At 32.5% G+C, this 19878-nt stretch overlaps 1 long non-coding RNA gene across 1 annotated transcript; it reads right to left on the reverse strand.

Moving 5' to 3' along the window:
- Positions 1–73: 73 nt before the first annotated feature.
- LOC147642708 (uncharacterized) lies at positions 74–19490 on the reverse strand. The gene is made up of 2 exons (XR_015273066.1): positions 19374–19490; positions 74–262 (listed from the first exon to the last, which is right to left on the reverse strand). It is a non-coding gene; the product is annotated as an uncharacterized LOC147642708 (long non-coding RNA).
- Between the last annotated feature and the right edge of the window lie 388 nt (positions 19491–19878).

Genomic DNA, 19878 nt, shown 5'->3' on the forward strand with positions numbered 1-19878 from the left:
GATTTCTTCGTTTTCCTCAAAGGGCTCAATGATTTTTAGCGGCGCGTCTATGTAGCTCTCGGCTTCCTGGCGCTTGGCTTCGCTTACTGGACAGATTGCGTCTCCTGCTGGTATCGTCTCAGACATGGTTCGGAGCAGCGGCTGGGGGGGAGTGTAGAGGGGTGGTGGATTGAGGGGGCTTGGAGTGGAAGAAAGTTGGAGTTGGTCCTCGGATTACCGCCCACCATTGATAATGCTGCCCGGGGTGGTATGTCGGGGAAATCTGTGAAGATTGTTAATAAGAAATTAATAAATATTGTTATATAAAATATATAATACATTTTTTTAAATAAATTTCCATAATCAATAAATATATAAACGTTACGAAACAACACAAACACGAGTTTTTACGTAATATATTTAGAAGTACAAACTTATCGGTAGTATGTAGATCATTTCATACTTTTAGTAAGTATCTTTCAACTTTAAGTATCTATGACCAGTAATTACCTATGATCAGTAATTAACTTTGAGCACTAGTAAACAATGACTTGCAACTTTTTTAACACAACACATCTGAGACTTGGCTGGTAAAAGTCACTTCGTTCCGGGGATGATAGAACCAGTTGGGAATCATATGCACGGATGTGCGTAAGTAATTATGAGGTGTAAGTAGCTCTGAACACTAAGTATCTATGATCAGAAATTAACTATGAGCAGCAAGTAACTAAGAGCATTAAGTAACTATGATAAGTAATTAACTTTGAACAGGAAATATCTAAGACCAGTAGGTATCTATGTTCAGTAATTAACTCTGGACAGTATGTATGTATGATCAGTTACTAACTTTGAACACTAACAAACAATGACTTGCAACTTTTGAAACACAACACATATCTGAGACGTGGCCGGCAGCAGTCACTTCGTTCCGGGGATGTTAGAACAAGTTGGGAATCATATGCATAGGTGCGCGAAATTTGTTTTGGAACAAAGAGCAAGCTATTTTAATGAAACTATGGAGTTATTGTTCTATATAATTTTACTAGCATTTAAGTCGGATCCTGACGAATCGGTGGACTATATATATACATATATATAGCTGCCATAGGAACGATCGGAAAATTGTAAGAAAAATTAATTATAACTTTTCCAGTTTTCAACAGATTTTCATCAAATTTAATATACATTAATTATATATTAATCTAGAATTTTGTGTAACATTTTATGAAAATCGGACTCCTATATCATACAGCTGCCATACAAACGATCGTTAAAAAAGATGAAAATGCAAAACGGTGAAGGAAATGAAAGCAGACATTACTTTATTGTTTTTTAACATAAATATTATATGTATAATTTATATTATTTTAATATTTAAAACTTGAAGAGACATATAATGAATTTAAGTGAGACATATATAGAAAAGGAATTCCCTTCAAGATTAACCTATATTTTGTACAATTTAAAATTGTAACTCCTAAAGTTCTACCTATACTCAATTTTTTTTTAATAATTAAACTATTCTCTCAGACTTTGATCACTCTGATTCCCTCCCCATTACCATACCATATAGGGAAATCGCTCGTTTAACGACGCTCGTCTGTCTTGAGAATAAGTGAACAATTTTTAATAAGTTTCCGAGGCCATTGTAGTTGACATTCCGGAATGTGGGTCAGAGAGCAAACCTCACCTCCTCTCCCCACCACCCTCCTGGTGGTGCCGGTTGAAAGCCGACTTGTAAGCCGGTTTGCCGCATTTCCAAGTGCAAATATCCAATTTGCATATATTTGTATAAAACAAAAATAACAAGAAAAAGAAAACTGGGTCCGTTTCAATTTTGTTTTTTAGATCTAGTGCACCTTGATGTGGCGCGCAGTTTAGAGTGCGCCTCATGAAATCATCATTTAGTTGCAAATTGCACGGTGGTAGTGTTATTTTTGTGGGTCGAAAGTTAATTTTCCAAAGAGATAATATTACTTGTGGGGGAGAACAAAAATCTATACCGTATGCCTTAATGGCTAGCAGGTGTTGCAGAACCGAGTCAAGAATTGTAATGAATCCATGGAAATGGTCTAAAATCCCATAAAATACACCCTTCTTCTGTTTATTTTTTTTTGTGTTCCCCCTTTTACGTCTGGGGCACGCGCCGGGGGTCAGTGCCACCCTTAGACTTGGTCTACTCCAAAGCAAACCACCACCCTGGCAACAGATCAACCCTCCCTCGAAAAGAAAAAAAAACCAAAAACGGGCGACAGTTAGGGAAAATTTCAACGTACACACAAGTTTTCCAATATTTCGGAATCGAAATTGGAATCTGAAAAACAAATATATCCGCAATTCGTTCCAAGACAAATCCTAGATTTAAGTACGACAACTTTGATGGGAAATTTCCTGTATATATATTACATATACATATGTACTTGCCTCACAATTTAAATTTTATATATTAACTTCAATTTTAATTCATTCTTATTATTTTTTTAATAACTAATAAGAAACAACTAATAATAAAATAAATAATTGGTAATATCTCAAATTAGATGAAAGTTGAAAGTTGTAAATATTTATTAATTATTTATTTATTATATTTTATATTTTATTATATTTTATTTTCATACCTTTATCGTAATTTTTATACCCTTCCAGAGTATTATAATTTCAGTCAAAAGTTTATGAAAATCGGAAAAATATATAATTTAACTGCCAGAGCAACGGTTATTAAATATACAGGATCAGTAAGTATCTTTCAACATTAAGTATCTGTGACCAATAAGTAACTTTGAGAAGTAAGTATCTATGACGAGTAAGTAACTCTGAACAGTAAGTATCTATTAAAAGTAATTATCAATGACCAGTAAGTAACTTGGTCAGTAAATAAGTATAATCAATATTTAACTATGATCAGTAATTAACTATCAACATTAATTAACTCTGATCTGTAAGTATCTATGAACAGTAAGTAACTATGATCAGTAATTAACTAAGATCAGTAAATAAGTATGATCAGTAATTAACTATAATCAGTAATTAACTCTCAACATTGAGTATCTCTGAACAGTAACTATCTATGACCAGTAAGTAACTATGATCATGAACTGACTTTGAACACTTATAAACAATGACTTGCAACTTTTGTAACACAACACATATCTGAGACCAGGCCAGAAGAAGTCACTTCGTTCCGGGGATGTTAGAACAAGTTGGGAATCATATGCACGGATGTGCGTAAGTAACTATGAGTAAGTAGTACAGTAAATATCTATGATCAGTAATTACTTATGAACAGCACGTAACTATGAGCATTAAGTAACTATGATCAGTAATTAACTCTGAACAGTAAATATCTAAAACCAGTAGGTATCCATGATCAGTAAGTAACTCTAAACAGTAAGTACCTATGATCAGTTACTAACTTTTAACACTAATAAACAATGACTTGCAACTTTTGTAACACAACACATATCAGAGACCAGGCCAGAAGAAGGCACTTCGTTTCGGGGATGTTAGAACCAGTTGGGAATCATATGTACAGATGTGCAAGATATGTTTTGGAACAAATTTAAGCTATTTGAATGAAACTATGGAAGTATTCTTCTATATAATTTTACTGGTATATAAGTCGGATCATGGCGAATCGGTGGACTATATATATACATATATATAGCTACCATAGGAACAATCGGACGATTTATAGAACTATGATCAGTGATTAACTATGATCAGTAAGTATCTATGAGCAGTAAGTAACTCTGAATATTAAGTATCTATGACCAGTAATTAACTATGATTAATAATAATCTCTGAAGAGTAAGTATCTATGATCAGTAAGTACCTAAGACCAGTGAGTAACTATGATCAGTAAGTATCTATGACCAATAAGTATGTATGATCAGTAAGTAACTTTGAACACTAATAAACAATGACTTGCAACTTTTGTAACAACACATATCTGAGACCAGGCCAGAAGAAGTCACTTCGTTCCAGGGATGTTAGAACAAGTTGGGAATCATATGCACGGATGTGCGAGATTTGTTTTGGAACAAATTTAAGCTATTAAAAGAAACTATGGCGTTATTATTCTATATAATTTACTACCATATAAGTCGGATCCTGACGAATCGGTGGACTATATATATACATATATATAGCTGCCATAGGAACGATCGGAAAATTGTAAATTAATTATAACTTTAACAGTTTTCAACAGATTTTCATCAAATTTTATACGTAGCAATTATATATTAATGTAGAATTTTAATAAATAATAATAATAATAAATAAATAATGCAATACAAACAATCGTAAAAAATGGGGAAAACGAAATACGGTGAATCAGATAAAATCAGGCATTACTTGCCGAAGTTAGCTTCCCTTTTTGTCATTCTTGTTTTAAATTGAAATATAAATAAATTTGCAAATAATACTCCCATTAAAACATATTTCTTACTAAGATATTTTATTATTAATTACTAGTCACTATTTTTTAATTATCTGATTCAATTTATGATTTATTTGTCACATTTTAAAGCCCATTTATCTATAGACTAAACATTTTTTTCCATCTTCAATTTTTCCCTCTTCTTCCGAGATATTTCTCTTACCCTTTATAATAATTCCTTTTCCACCATCAAAATTCTTTGCCAATAATTTTTATCAAGATTTTGGCACATGACCAGACAATGTGACAATCCTGCAGAGCTGGCAGACAGTTGGGATTTATGTGTGCATCATGCAGATGTCCTGCTGCCGAGGACATTGTCCCCGAGACCACTTATATAAGGGAGTGCCAAAGGAGCAGCAGGCGGCGACGGAATGTCGCTGTAAAGTAATTGCAAAAATGCCATAATAAAGTCTTTGGGAAAACTCCCACCGCCACCCAGCTGCCTTTTTTTTTGGGAAACTTTGAGGGGAAAACTCCATGAGCCTGATGGCCTGGCTCTGACTCGTGTAATGAACGTAAAACGTAAACAAAACGCAAGGGAATGTGTAAAAACAACAAAACACGCAGCACGCAGGCCAACTGATGACTGACATTGACGATAAATGAACAATCGACCTCAATAAAGGCAGCGCAGACACACGCACGCCCGTAAGTACGATCGTATGGTTGAATATATTTCCCCATATATGTACAAATATATCTATATATCCCATATATATACACACATGCAGGGCAGATATATCTGCGACTCTGACTCCAGGAACAACAATACAATATCAAAAAAAAAAACCGAAATAACAAGCAAATGTTTACCAAAAGGTAAAGTACTTTGCACTGGACTTGGCTTCGCTTTAATTTTTTTGTTACAATTTCATTTATCATTTATCACGATCGTTGTTTTTTTTTGAATATATCTATATCCCAAGGAACGTGCTTTTTTCAGATGATTTTATTTCAAAAGAAAAATTGAATGGTTCCGAATGGCTTAATTAATGGATGGTTTTGGTAATTTTTAAGGGAATTAAGTATGTAAAAGGAAGTGATTATATTACAGAAATTGGTAAAATTTTGAACTTCGAGAAGTCGAAGTGTGTATACCCTTGTATTTGTTTATAGAATCATTGTTTCTTATGTACAATCGATCATAACTAAGCCAAAAAATCATTAATCTCAAATTGGAAAGCTATTCTTGGTGGCTATTATTAAGATACCAGTATATAGGGTTTTAATATTTTATATATTAAAAATGTTATGCATTTTACACAATTATACCCTCTAAAATGTTAGAAAAAAATAAGTTTTTCAAATTAAATATTCTTTTTTGATTAAACCCTAATTATAAATCAAACTAAATATGACTTCGTATACCTCCTAGAAATATCTGTATTCTATATAATATTAAATAAATATTTTTATATGCCTATTTTTGGGATAAATCACAGTTTTTGAAATATCATAACTAAGCCAAAAATGCATTAATCTCAATTCGGAAAGCTGATCTATGCTAGTTTTTATAGGGTTAACAAATCTGTATACTGAGTTTTTTGATTTATAAAATTTAAATTTTAGTGAAATTTTTAAAATTTTAACGATGTAACCCCTTATAAAATATTCAATAAAATTGAGTAAAATTTTTTTTCTCTAAAACTTAAAAAATCGATTCCGCTGTCGATGCTGATCAAGAATATATATAATTTATAGGGTCGGAAATGACTCCTTCAATGAGTTTTAAGCTTCAGATTAAAATTAGAATACCCTGCAAACGTAAAAAAATGCATTTTGGTTTAAAACCTTTTTAGCATTTTTTGGCACATGATCAACTGCTTAGTTTTCTTTTTTATAAAAAAAAACATAAAGATAAATAATTTATTTAATAGATATATAAATATATACATATATAGAAACTTCATGTATTATTTATTTCAGCAATTCTTCAGTCAAAACATCAGCCATTAATTACACACTTTAATTAAGGCACCATACCTTGTCCGATTAATAGCCAAGCCATATTTCAAATTACAGCTATTAGCCTTTTGCAAATTTTATGCTGTATTTTTATATGCTATTAAATATTAACTTGGCTCACAAATTGTAGGCCATTTTCATGCATTTTCCGGCATGAAAACGATTTTGGATTAAGCTAAGGTCGCAATACCAATTATGAAAGCGCTATAAAAATGCTTTTTGCCATAGTTAGTTTTTTAATTAAGGATCTATAAGCATATATGTATATATAGCTATTAAAATTAGCTAAAATTGATTTTAAATTAATCATTAATCAAGTATAGTAAGTATTTAGAAATTTCATAAATTACTGGATAAACCGCAGTCGCTTCTACTTTACGGAAGACTGACTCCAATTCTAGTTTGTTTTTTATTTACCTTTAAGTGCGAGCTTAAAAACGAGCTAACAATAAAAATAAAAAAAAAAAAACAAAAAAAAAACAAGGTAAAAGAAGCAAAACTCTGGCTAACACCGGCTTTAAGCCGGCAACAAACGAGTTGAGGCCAGAGTTTGGAGCGTTCTCAGGTTTTTTTTTTATTATTTGAACTTGAAGTTCGAGTGCCGCCGTTTCAGAGAGTGAGTACTTGGCAGCGGACCGGATGCCCGATGCGATCTCTGGACTATGCTGGTGGAGTGCCATCGTAAACTCTTGTATTTTCTATATATATATATTTTATTTTTTTTTATTTGAGGGGTTTTCGTGATGATACACTCTCCAAACGTTGGTCAGCTTGGGAGTTCTACGCACTTTACGATTTAGACCAGTAAAAAGTAAGTACGCATTTTCGTACGTATTTCGTAGGTCGCATAATTAATTGCGCAGCACTCACGAATACATTCAGATTCAGATCGTAACGACTTCTCGAGTCTAGAGTCATGAGTCTTGAGTCTTGGGGTGTGTGTGTGTGTATATAACTTTGAGGCCATGTGGAGAGTCTGTACTGGGGATTCAGATTTCAGCAAAGAGAACGCTCAAGACTCAAGATACACGGCAAAAAAGAGTCAAGAAGGTAGAGTAAACCATTCAAAAGAGGTTAAGGGTCTTGGCTTAAATTTCCCTTTAAGTAATCATGAAAAGTTTATATATAACCCAAAGATTTTCCTATAATTTCCCTTAATTAATTTCTTGTAGTGTCTCTTGCCCTGCAATATCGCTCTAGTTTCCACATTTCGCCCCAAGTGTTGTGTATCGATTTGTGGTTTCCCTGATCTTCTGTTTTGCCGTTTGTTTTTAATCTCAACGATGAGGAGTTTCTGGCACACATACTGGAGGAGAGCTATCGGAAAACAGGAGGAGGAAACTCAAGTGCCCGTTTGTTATTTACGAGCGTGTGGCCAAGAAATACCAGATATAGTCATATATATACATATATATATATACTTGGGGGCCAGTATAATGATATGCATGTGTGTTCCTTGGACAGGGCAATCTTTGCCATCTAATGAATCTCTAATTGCTTGGTTAATACGTCGCATCTAAAGAGTGGAAAATTGGTTTAGATTTTACAGATTCTAGGGAGCGAATGGATAGACTGGAGTGACCTTTGGCTAATCTTTGGGCCAACGGCAATTGGTAAATGGTTGGGGGCTTAACGCTTTCCACAAACACAAATTAATTGCCGGCAGATGACGTCGCAACATTGGATTGCCCCCATTGACCCATAAATTCCAATCGATTGTTTTGTACGGTGGCTACTAGCTATAAGACGTTGTCTTTATATATACCTATTGAGTAAAGTTAAAGGTACATAGATACTGAACCTAGAACTGCTTATTCAATGTAGAGATGTATAACGAGAGAAAAACTGCAATTTAATTAATGGATAATCATGTATCACATTAAAAATATAGCAAACCGAATGTTTTAATATGCAAAAATATCAAATTTAAGTTACAATTTCCCTAAACAATCCTATAAAAATGTTTATTTAATTTATTTATCCCTTCTATTATTTTGATTCAATATAAGTAAATTATCGGTTTATTGCAATGCTAAAATATTGATTTTTATATGAAACTACAGAAAGAAAAAATCTTTAAAATTTATAAATTAAAATATCGCGCATTATAATAACGCATCATAATACAGATTTAGGTAAACTATCAAATATACGAATTTAAATATCGAATTCCAGGTATAACTATAAAAATGATCGAAAACTATATTAGCAAATTTTATTTGATTTATTTTGGTCTTATTTTGATTATAATGGTTACATATACTAGCAAAATATGGATTTATCGCAATGATAAGATATTGATTTATATATACACATAATCACTTTATCAATACAGTATTATTTTATTAACATTTCCTGCACTAACTTATTCAAAACGTCTTTAAAATATTAATTTATAATATTATTATATTAATAATTCTCTATATGGAAATTTAAAGTCAGGTTCTTGTTTTTGACAAGATCTTTTGGCTTTCTTCTGTTAATAAATATGTAATATATAATTATATATTTCTATAATAATATATAATAAAACAGAGCTATAAAATATAAATATATATTTATATATATAAATATATATAAATATATATATATATATTTTTTATGGAACTTTAAAAATGGAAAAGAAAATCTGTGAAAAAAATCATATCTAAAGGCTTTAATGCATTTCAAGATTTAAGATAAGTGAAGATTCTAGAGGCATCAAGTCTCTAACTGAACCCAATCAGCTGAACCACGATTGTATTTATATATAAAAAATCAAAATGGTAATAATAATACTAAACAAGCGAATAAAACCAAAACCAAATGGTTTTTTATTTATTTTTTTGTTTCTTTGGAATCTAAGTTACGACTGGCCTTCAAAATGTGTGGCGTTATCGCAACCAGAGTGACTACAACACCGAGGGTACCAATAAATCTGGCCAGCTGCCCTCGCATATCGTCGGATCCGTTGATTGATTTAACTATCGCGCCATAAATGGCGCACTCTGATTACGCTCTTTGCGGTCACCACTGTGTCTGGTACACGTCATCGCGGGACCACTGTACCGCCTCGGAGCTGTGAAGTTGCAGAGTTTGTCGAGTTACGGCGTTAAAAAGTGTTCATTTTGCCGCCGCCACAACAAAACTAAGAGGGGGGAAAGAGGGGAAAAAGGGCAAGAAAGCAGCAGAGAAAATAAATACACACACACACACACACACACACAGAGGTGTGTTTTGAGGTACGTTAGAGGTTCGTTGAAGGTACATTAGAGCTGCGTCCTAATGGATATATCTGCGCGGTTGGTGGAGATTGTGGAATCGCTGGAAGCACCAGAAGTGTAAACACACAGACCCACATACAAAGCGGTTACAACGTTGCAAAAGCACAAATAGCAACAGCAGAGGTCAAAATAATAGTAATAGTCTCTTATAAAAATAATAATAATAATTATATTGATAACTTCCTTTCATATAATAATATTTAAATTTCTATAAGAGATTGCTTTTCCAAGAAAGATTCTTTAAATGTTTTAGGCAAAAGTCTGAACTTTGATTTTCAATTAAACTTAATATATTTATAAAAACCCGTCAACATTTTTAATAGCTTTTTAATTTAGTGAATATATTTAGCTAGAAGTCTATTGTGTATAGTCAATAGTCAATAGTTTAAGCCTCTCATAAATAGTTTTTCTGCATTTATAACAAGTTGACCTACAAATTGAAATATATATTAATATATATATAATATTTTTGAATATACTTGAACTATATTTATTTAATTTTAATTTATTGTTATTATTGTATTATTATTTTTCCCCCAAAAAGGTCCCTAAATAAACTGTTTATAAATCAAAGAAAAATGCCATTGATAGATAATAATTATTACAAATTTCCTGTTAAATGCTTCTAACTGTCAACAAATACTCAAATTATAATAATGTTCTTTTCCATACTATGTTTTTCGCCAGATAATTCCTTAAGTAATGAAAACAAATAATTAAATAAACAATAATTATTGCCAGAATCCTTTCATTTTAATTCAACATTTACCCATATCTTTATCATATATTCCCTGAGAAATACTAGCATATTTCAACAAATATTAAAAAAAAAACCTAATAATATCCTCATTAATATTATATTATTAAGTGTCCTAATAAATTCCTAAAATTAATAATCTTAAAGAACTGAAAACACGTTAAAACGGCACTAATTTCTGCTTAAACTCAGAGAACCCATAATTAACATTATTATTATCATATTATTAATGCCCCTAATAGGTTCCTTAGTTTATTGTTTTTTAAGTACAAAAAACAACGACTTAAATAAACAACAATTACAGCCAGAAAATGTAATATAAAGTAACTTTTTCCCATATATTTCCCATACATTCCCTGTGCAAATCTATGCAAATACCTAAGAGAACTCATTATTATGATTAATATCACATTATTGATATCCACACTAAATTCCTTGACTTAAGTGAAGATAATAAATACTTAATTAGCCAGAAACCTTTAATTCAATATTTTCCCACATATTTACTACACATTCTCTTGCAAAATTCCAACCAAGTTCTAATGTAACCCCATTAGACACTCTACCAACAAACCCAGCACTTTGTGTTTAGAATATTGGCACAACTATATAATATATATAGACAAGACATACATATAGTGGAAAATGCTGATAAGCATGTCCCGTATGTATTGTGCAGGGGTTTTTTTGTATCAAATTTCCCCCGAGGCTACTATTCAACAGGTGAACTACTAACCCAGTAACTCATTCCGCCTTCTGTCAACGGTGGTTTGGATTCGGGTTCGGATTGGAGCTGGGACCTGGGTCTGGGCTTGAGGTTTTGGGTAGCCAGGAAAATCGGTGGCAATTATTACACAGATGCTTGCACAGACAATTCCATGACATTTGATCTGATCGACTGACTGCCGACTGCCAATTGCGGTGGCATTTGACTCGAGCTCTCGAGCTCTATTGTGAAGCTTTCTGAATTTCCATGCGACGCAGTCCAACCGCAGATATATCGGGGTCTCTCTCTTATGTGCAATGTTTTTTTGAGGCGTCTACCACCGTTGGTTGGGGGTTACTTCACCGGAAAGTTGCGAAAGACCCAAGGAGTACAAAAATATAATCAAAAGCCGACCAACATACAAAGAAGCCCACACAAAAGGCAAAAAAAGAAGTGTACATATATATATCATGAAACGCTGTGTGTGCAAGTTTTTCCGGCAGTTTGGGTTTTAGTCAAATTTTCAGTCAAGAAAATGAAATAAATTGCAAGAACTGAAGAAGGCATACAGTGGCGGTCAAGATATAGGATCGTTTTTCAGGTTATATATAAAAATTGGTACTTTTATATGGAAATTTATAAATACAGGTACATTTCCAAGTACCTAGCGCAGGTTTTCTATAGTAAAATTGATCATTTAAAGAGGAAAGTTCACAAAAGAGGTACATTTGTAGGTACAGATACATTTTTACGTACCAAAATTAGGAGGTCTTTGATTAAATTAATCATTTGAATGAGGAAAACTAAAAAAATTAAAAATTTGAAGGGAAAATTCCACCAAATAGGTACCTTTATATGTAAATTTATAGGTACATTTATTGGTACCAGTAACTGTTTACATTTATAAGTATTCCAGTGTGGAGCTTGTTGAAAATTTTAAAGGAAAAGTAAACAGCCTATTGTCCCAGTACATAATATTGGATTACTACTACTAGTACTACTGAGGGTCTTGGGATCCCAAATAAATATGTAACATGTAGGTACCTTAATATTATTATTTTTTAATAATTAAATAAATCTCAAAAAAGGTTAGTTATAAACCCAAATAAAAACATACTCATTTACGTTAATATTTGTATTTTATTTTCATTTAAATGTACCCTTTATTAGGGTATTATTTCCTTGCCCTTAACTGTTGCCGACAATGTTCAGCAGAATTGTGATTTTTGAAAACCCTTTTGCTCGGTGCTCAGTGCACATTTGAGTGATTTGAGGTGATGGGCTTTCGGTTGTCACAATTCATAAAATCACGAAAAGTCGTTAAGTGTGGTGTGTAATATCGCATTACACGAAAATAATAAAGGCCAGGCACTCGCACTTACAACTCGGCAGATTCACCTTGACAGTGCGATAACGATCACGAGTGATCACTCTTTTTTTTGTTTTTGTTTTTGGTTTTGTATGTACAGCTGTGCTCGCTATAAAATCGTGTCTAGAAAATAATGATCGAGACTAGATTCTAATAGGGAAAGGCTATGATTATAATTATAATATATATAATAAATACTATTAAGATTCAAAGGTAGAATAAACTTTTATTAGTGATTATTCCAAGTTGAAATAAAACTATTTTACTAAATAAACTGTAGTCTTTTTAATTATATTATAAATATGTATGTATATAAATAAAAATACTACAGTTTGTTCTATTAATTCCCTTGAAAATGAATTAATTTTTATAAAAATACTTCAACATTTTGCACCCATTTTTTTTTTTTTATGACTCAAAAAGTATACAACCGATTGTTTGCTCTTAGCTTTTGTCCAGGTGAAAAAAGAAGATAAGTCCCTGGGGAACATGAACTTCTTTCTTTCTTTCTTTCTCGGTTTTCTTATTTTTTGGCACACCTTTGGCATAGGTTCAAATGTGTGCGAACCGAGAATCCTTAAACCGGTTGTGACACTGCTTCAGTGGAAAAAGCAAGGTAACAACAACAAAAAATATAATAATAAAAAATAAAATATTAAGACAAGGCGTAACGTATTTCGATGTAAAATGGAAAGAAATGATTTATTTGGAAGTTTTTAAAATGTTTTAAAGAGAAGTTCACTGAAGAAAAATAAGAAAAGACTGTATAAACAACCTGATGAACTTAAAATAATCCATGAGGGATCTGGCTCATAGCATTTATACCAAAAATATATATGTATATTAATATATATACATATATATTTGTATATATAACAATATAAATATGAAGAAACCTTTTTATAGGCATAAAGCCTTACAAATTAGTTGAACAATTCAGATTAAATCTAGAGAAAAAATTATTTAAATAATATTTAATATATTATTTAATATATAATATTTAGATAATACGAAACTATCATCGAAAAGCCAAAGTGTATATACCCTACAAGAAACCCTAAAATATTTGCATTCTAGATATATTAAATAGCAATGTTTTTATATGGTAATTTTTGAGTAAATCAAAGTTTTTGAAATACCATAACTAAGCAAAAAATGCATTAATTTTAATTCGGACAACTTTTCAGTGCAAGTTTTTAAAGCTCTAAAAAATCTGTATATTAAGTTTTAAAATTTAAAAACTTTCAAAATTTGGCAAAATTTTAATAATATTAATGATGTAACCACTTATAAAATTTTCAAAAAATTGAGAAAAATGTTTCTTCTCTAAAACTTTGCTAGATCGATTCCGCTGTTGATGCTGATCAAGAATATATATAATTTATAGGGTCGGAAACGACTCCTTCACTGCGTTACAAGCTTCTGACTGAAATTATAATACCCTGTAAGGGTATAAAAATGCCTAGACTTGCCAGAAACTTTAAAAAAAACTTCGAAACATAATTAAAACAGTCACTTAAATCATTAATCATATATATTTTCAAGTGTTTTTGTTATAGGTATAGTTGTATCTATATAACTTATAGTTTAGATACTTTTCAGAAGCCTGGAATAAATATTTTACCCAGTTTATTGTACCTTTTCTATAATAAAATACCCATTATATATAGTAGCTTACGACAGAAAGTTACGTAATAGTCTCTACAGTTCATATAATTAGTAAGGCTTCTTTTAAGCCTTTTCTTCCTGTGTAGATCGCTGTCATCGTTTATGTATTTATTTACTTTTTTTGTTGTTGTTGTTGTTGTGTGGGAAAATTTAAGGTTAAGCTCCGTGTGAGTGTAAGTGTGAGTGAGTGTGAGTAATGCCTGTGGTGCGATCGATTCTTTTTTTGGCCAAACAGAAAAAAGTAAGTAAGGCAACGCCAGCTGGAAACATTTCGTTCTCCAATTCGCAAAAAAAAAAAAGGAGAAAGATTATGGCCCACCGATAAGATAGCGGACTTTATCTAAGCACACACACACACACAAGCTACCGTTCTAATTTGAATTCCCCACCCCTCCACCCAACCACACACACACATACACAGAAGCGGCTAGGATGCACTCAGAGAGCGGAAGAAGAGCAAGAGAGAGAGAGACAGAGAGGGAGAGAGCGTTTCCCAACTGGGAAACACATTAAAACTGCAGCCTCTGCTACGATTCCCAGTTGGACCTGGGCTTTCCTTTCCTTCTTTGCTTTACTTTCGTCATTGTTATGGTTATTATTGTTGTTTTTGTTGTTGTTAATGTTGCTATTGTTGTTGTACTGTTACCGTTTGTGGCCGTTGCGCACAGTTGGCTTTAATATTTCGAAAATATAAGCGGTTATTGTGCGCTCTTGTTGTCTTTTCTGCCACCATTTTTTTTCTTTTATTTTATTTTTTTGTGGTCTTGCGCTGCGCTTTCCGTTGGGTTCATTCACCGCAACGTAACGCAAGCGGCAGCCAAAAACCCAACTGACAAATGCCAATAAGAATGTTGTACATCCCAATTTAAAATATATATACCATACTGATTGGAAAACCCACACACAACAAAAAACAACCCAACTGCAAAAAATCGGTGGTTGTTGTTGTTGTTGTTATTGTTCTCCGCTGTCTGTTATTAATTTCGCCGTGTGTTTCTCGTTTTATTTTTCCACTAAAATCTGACTACAAAAAGCCGACACACACACACACACACTCACACAGAGAGCAATAGAGATGTAGTTAGAAAAAAAAAAATTATTATAACACACAGTGAGAGAGAGAGAGAGAGATCAAGGGGGGGTGGGTACATAGGTGTACGAGTGTGGCAATTACCAAAAACAACACACAGTCACAGAGCGTTTCCTCACGACGCGCAAAAGTCACCGAACAAACGTAAACGTAAACGTAAATGAATAAGTGAGTACGAATATGAATACGAGTACGAATACGAGTACGCGTACGGGTTACGGGTTACGGGTACAAGTACTTTCGAGTAATTGCGGCGGCAATCGGCGCGCGGTTCACTGATGAACAAAAAACAAACAAAACAAAAACACGTCCGCTCGCCACGAGAGTTCAGTTTTGACAAAACGCTCACGCTCAGAGGCAGACAGGAGCGGTACGCTCAGCCGCTTAGCCTGTCATGGTGCACATGGGATAAGGTGGTCAAGCCGGTAAAATGTTGGACCCAAATTAAGATTACACTTTGAACAAATTGAAATCATTCTTAACAATCCCGAACTAAGGTATTTTCGATATTAAAATAATTCCAAGATTAAAAAAAAAATATATGAAAAAAGGGATGAGGTATTTTAAAAGTGTTTTTAGAATGATTTTAACGAGTATTTGTTTTTTATATTCCAAAATAATATAGGATGATAATTTTGAGCTTACAAAAAAACCTATACCAGTTTGTACATTGATTTTTTAATAAAGTAGGTTAAAGTTAAATAGTTTGTGTATTATTATATAAATTCTATTAACCGTAATTACATTTTTAAGACACAATTTTAAGGACTCTGATAAAGTTGATACCTTCAAATAATTAGTCTTAATAAAACTCAAAACCATACTAAAAATACAACAATTTTATTTTACAATGCAACTTAAGGGACTGAAATCCAAAGACTTCGGCAGGCGACGAGACCACCTTATACCTATTCCAGCGTGTGGCCAGCAAACCTACTCGAACGATTCGAACCGCAACGCAACGCAACCGAACTCGGAACTGAACTCGTTCTGTTCGAGCGAACGAATGTAGAATGCCCTAACTTTAAAACTTTATAAGAAATTAAAGTAGAAATAAAGTTAAGTATTAATTAACTATTAAAAATAAAATGTTCCTAAGGGATTTGGCTAGATCCACTCTGCTATTAAAGCTGAACAGAAATATATATGATATCGGAAAAGACTTCTTCACTACGTTGAAAAGTTCTGAATAAAGAGATATAATACCCTATGCTTAAAAAGGGTTTAGGCATAAAACAAACGAATAAATCTTAATTGACTCAATGATGATCTTAAATTATCGTCTATATTATATAGAACCCAATTAAGGTTTAACTTTATTACGAAATCAAGCTAAAAAGCCGCTGGCAACTGGGCAAAGTTCGAGACAACATGTCCGAAGCGTTCGAGTTCGAGTTCGTTGGTTCATGGTTCATGGGTTCGTGGGTCTGTTTTGTGGGTGGTTTTGTCTGACAGACTTTTTGGGGGTTGCAACCGAAACCGGTTTTGAATTCAATGGAAGCGGGGAACGTATTTGCAATTGAATGTGAAACACCGCAAACAAAAGCCCTTGTTACGAAACTTCATTTTCCGTTGAGAAGTGCCGGCTTAGCTCGGTGTATTCGAATCTCAGGCTTGAGTACCAAGAACACCCTGTGTCTGCAATAATCGATAGTCTTATAAATCGAAAAGGAGACCACTTTAGCTGGGCTTAAACAGAACGCCATCATGCGGAATATATCAGAACTAATATGTATCGTTATCATTAAAAAACACATTACTAAGCTGTATTATAAACTGAATTTTAAACTATAGAGCGACATGAACAAAGAAAAATTAAATTATATTAAAGTAAATTTAATAATTAAATTCAAATTGCTAAGATCAAGATCTTAATTATATGGAAAAATTAGTTCCTTTCATTTTTCCTAAGGTTAATGCATTCGAACTAAATCTTTGTCTACTTCAAGGCGTTTACAATACTTATAAACCTGGTTTGTATATTGGCTACAAAATATAAGACTAAATCACTTTTAGCATTGATACTAACCAATTTCTTTAGTAATTTTACATAATAAAAATCACTGCCGAAATATATTAATTTTAATTACAATCCATATACCATATACCATTAAATGATTAAAATAATATACCAAAAATAAATAATATAGAGATTTATTTTTGTTAATTATTGTTATTAAAAAAGAAGCTAACGGACACTTATTTATGGAGTGGCGCCTGTAGAAGTAGTTAATTTACAATGTATATTTTACATATGTAAGAAAAAAGTTGGCCCAAACGGAAAATGGTGTAGCGATTTTCCAAAAGCTGTCGCTTTTGTGATGGGAATTTAAATTCCAAACAGTTTATTTTTAAAGTCGTCCGATCGAACACAATTTATATGAAATACTATGTGGAATGGAAAGAAAACTATTTAATATGCTTCGTACAGATGAATTAAGAGACTGATCGGACAAAAGGACAGATCAAAAAATAAGCAGACGGAAAGACAGACAGACGGACATGTCTAAATCGACTTGACGTTTGTTGCTGAACAAAAATATATATGTATATATTTTGTATAAAGAAATATGAATTTTTACAGTTATGATACCTTACCAGAGTATTATAAATATTTTTTAATGGTAATCTCTTATCTGTTTGCTACTTTTATTTACATATTTTATAAATATTTGCTGACTAAAAGTTAGCTATAAACCTGTGCAAACTGCTAACCTGTATAAGTAAGTAATTAAAATTTAAATATTTAACAAAATTCTTTTAAAGTTAATGCAATATTTTTGCATTCGAAATTAGAAAATAATTGAATTGTTTATTTATTTTAGTTAATTAACAAACTGTCAAGAACTAATAGAATCTTTTTGATTAAACTTGAACCTATACCTTTTAAGCGCAGATAAAGCAAATAATTAAATTGTTCCGATTATTTTGATTTATATACCCTTGAAGGGTATTATATTTTCAGTCAGAAGTTTGCAACGCAGTGAAGGGCTAACTAAATAAGTATCTATGTTCAGTAATTAACTATGAGCAACAAGTAATTATGAGCATTAAGTAATTATGATCAGTAATTAACTCTGAACAGTAAGTATCTATGATCAATAACTAACTATGAGCAGCAAGTAACTATGAGAGTTAAATAACTATGATCAGTAAGTGTCTTTCAACATTAAGTATCTCTGACCAGTAAGCAAGTAACTCTGATCAGTAAGTATCTACGATCCGTAAGTATCTATGACCAGTAATTACCTATGTTCAGTTCAGTAAAACTTTGTACACTATTACACAATGACTTGCAACTTTTGTATATATCTGACATGGTAACAATCGGACGATTTATAGAACCATGATCAGTAAATATCTGTATGATCAGTAATTAACTTTGTACACTAGTAAACAATGACTTGCAACTTTTGTATATAGCTGACATAGGAACAATCGGACGATCTATAGAACTATGATCAGTAAACATCTATGATCAGTAAGTAACTCCGTATGATCAGTAATTAACTTTGTACACTAGTAAACAATGACTTGCAACTTTTGTAACACAACACATTTCTGAGACGTGGCCGGCAGCAGTCACTTCGTTCCGGGGATGTTAGAACGAGTTGAGAATCATAAGCACATGTGTGCGAGATTTGTTTTAGAACAAATTTAAGCTATTTTAATGAAACTATAGAGTTGTTCTTCTATATAATTTTACAAGCATATAAGTCGGAGCATGGCGGATCGGTGGACTATATATATACTATATATATACATGTATATAGTTGCCATAGGAACGATCGGAAAATTTTAAGAAAAATTAATTATAACTTATCTAGTTTTCAACAGATTTTCATCAAATTAAATATATATACATTATATATTAATCTCGAATTTTGTGTATAATTTCATGAAAATCGGACTACTATATCATATAGCTGCCGTACAAACGTTCGTTAAAAATATAGAGGAATATGCTAAACATAAATATATATAATTTATATTGAATTAATTCCTAACTAATTTAACTAATTCTAATTCAAACTGATTTTTTTAATTTTGAAACAAAAATATATCATATATAAGACAATCTTAAAAAATAACTCAATTAATTGATTTTAAACGTTTATCTTCATCTTTTACTTACCAGCATCCAGAAGATATTCTCCAGAAGAGGATTCCTTGTGTGAGAACTCAATCGATGACCGTATCGATTTCGCTGCCGTCGATTAATTTGCGATGAGCATTCAATATACAATTTGCGTTAACACAGAGCCGCGAGCAATGCAGTTCCAAAAGTGACCTCTTGGTCGCCCAAAGCCGGTAGCTGGGAGCTAAGATGGGAGAGCTGGAAGCTGAAAGCTGAGATCCCTGCATTTGGTCGCCTAATTCGGGGGCTTAAGTTACGGTACCCGGTACTCCGGTACTCGAGAGCACTGGTCCAGCCCATTTCATGCTAGTAGACCGTTTAAGTGCCGGGGCATCCCACCAAGCTCATATGCATATATATACATATATATGCTCATTTTAGGCCCCGACTTTGACTCCCAACTCGGACTTTGACTTTGGCTTTCGCCACATAATTGGTCTTGGTCTTGGTCTTGGGTACCGTGGATATGGATATCGGATCGGATCGGATCGGGGAGCCCCCA

This window comes from Drosophila serrata, unplaced genomic scaffold (assembly GCF_035046125.1).
Source record: "Drosophila serrata isolate PLE 108 unplaced genomic scaffold, ASM3504612v1 contig_362, whole genome shotgun sequence".
Taxonomy (NCBI): domain Eukaryota; kingdom Metazoa; phylum Arthropoda; class Insecta; order Diptera; family Drosophilidae; genus Drosophila; species Drosophila serrata.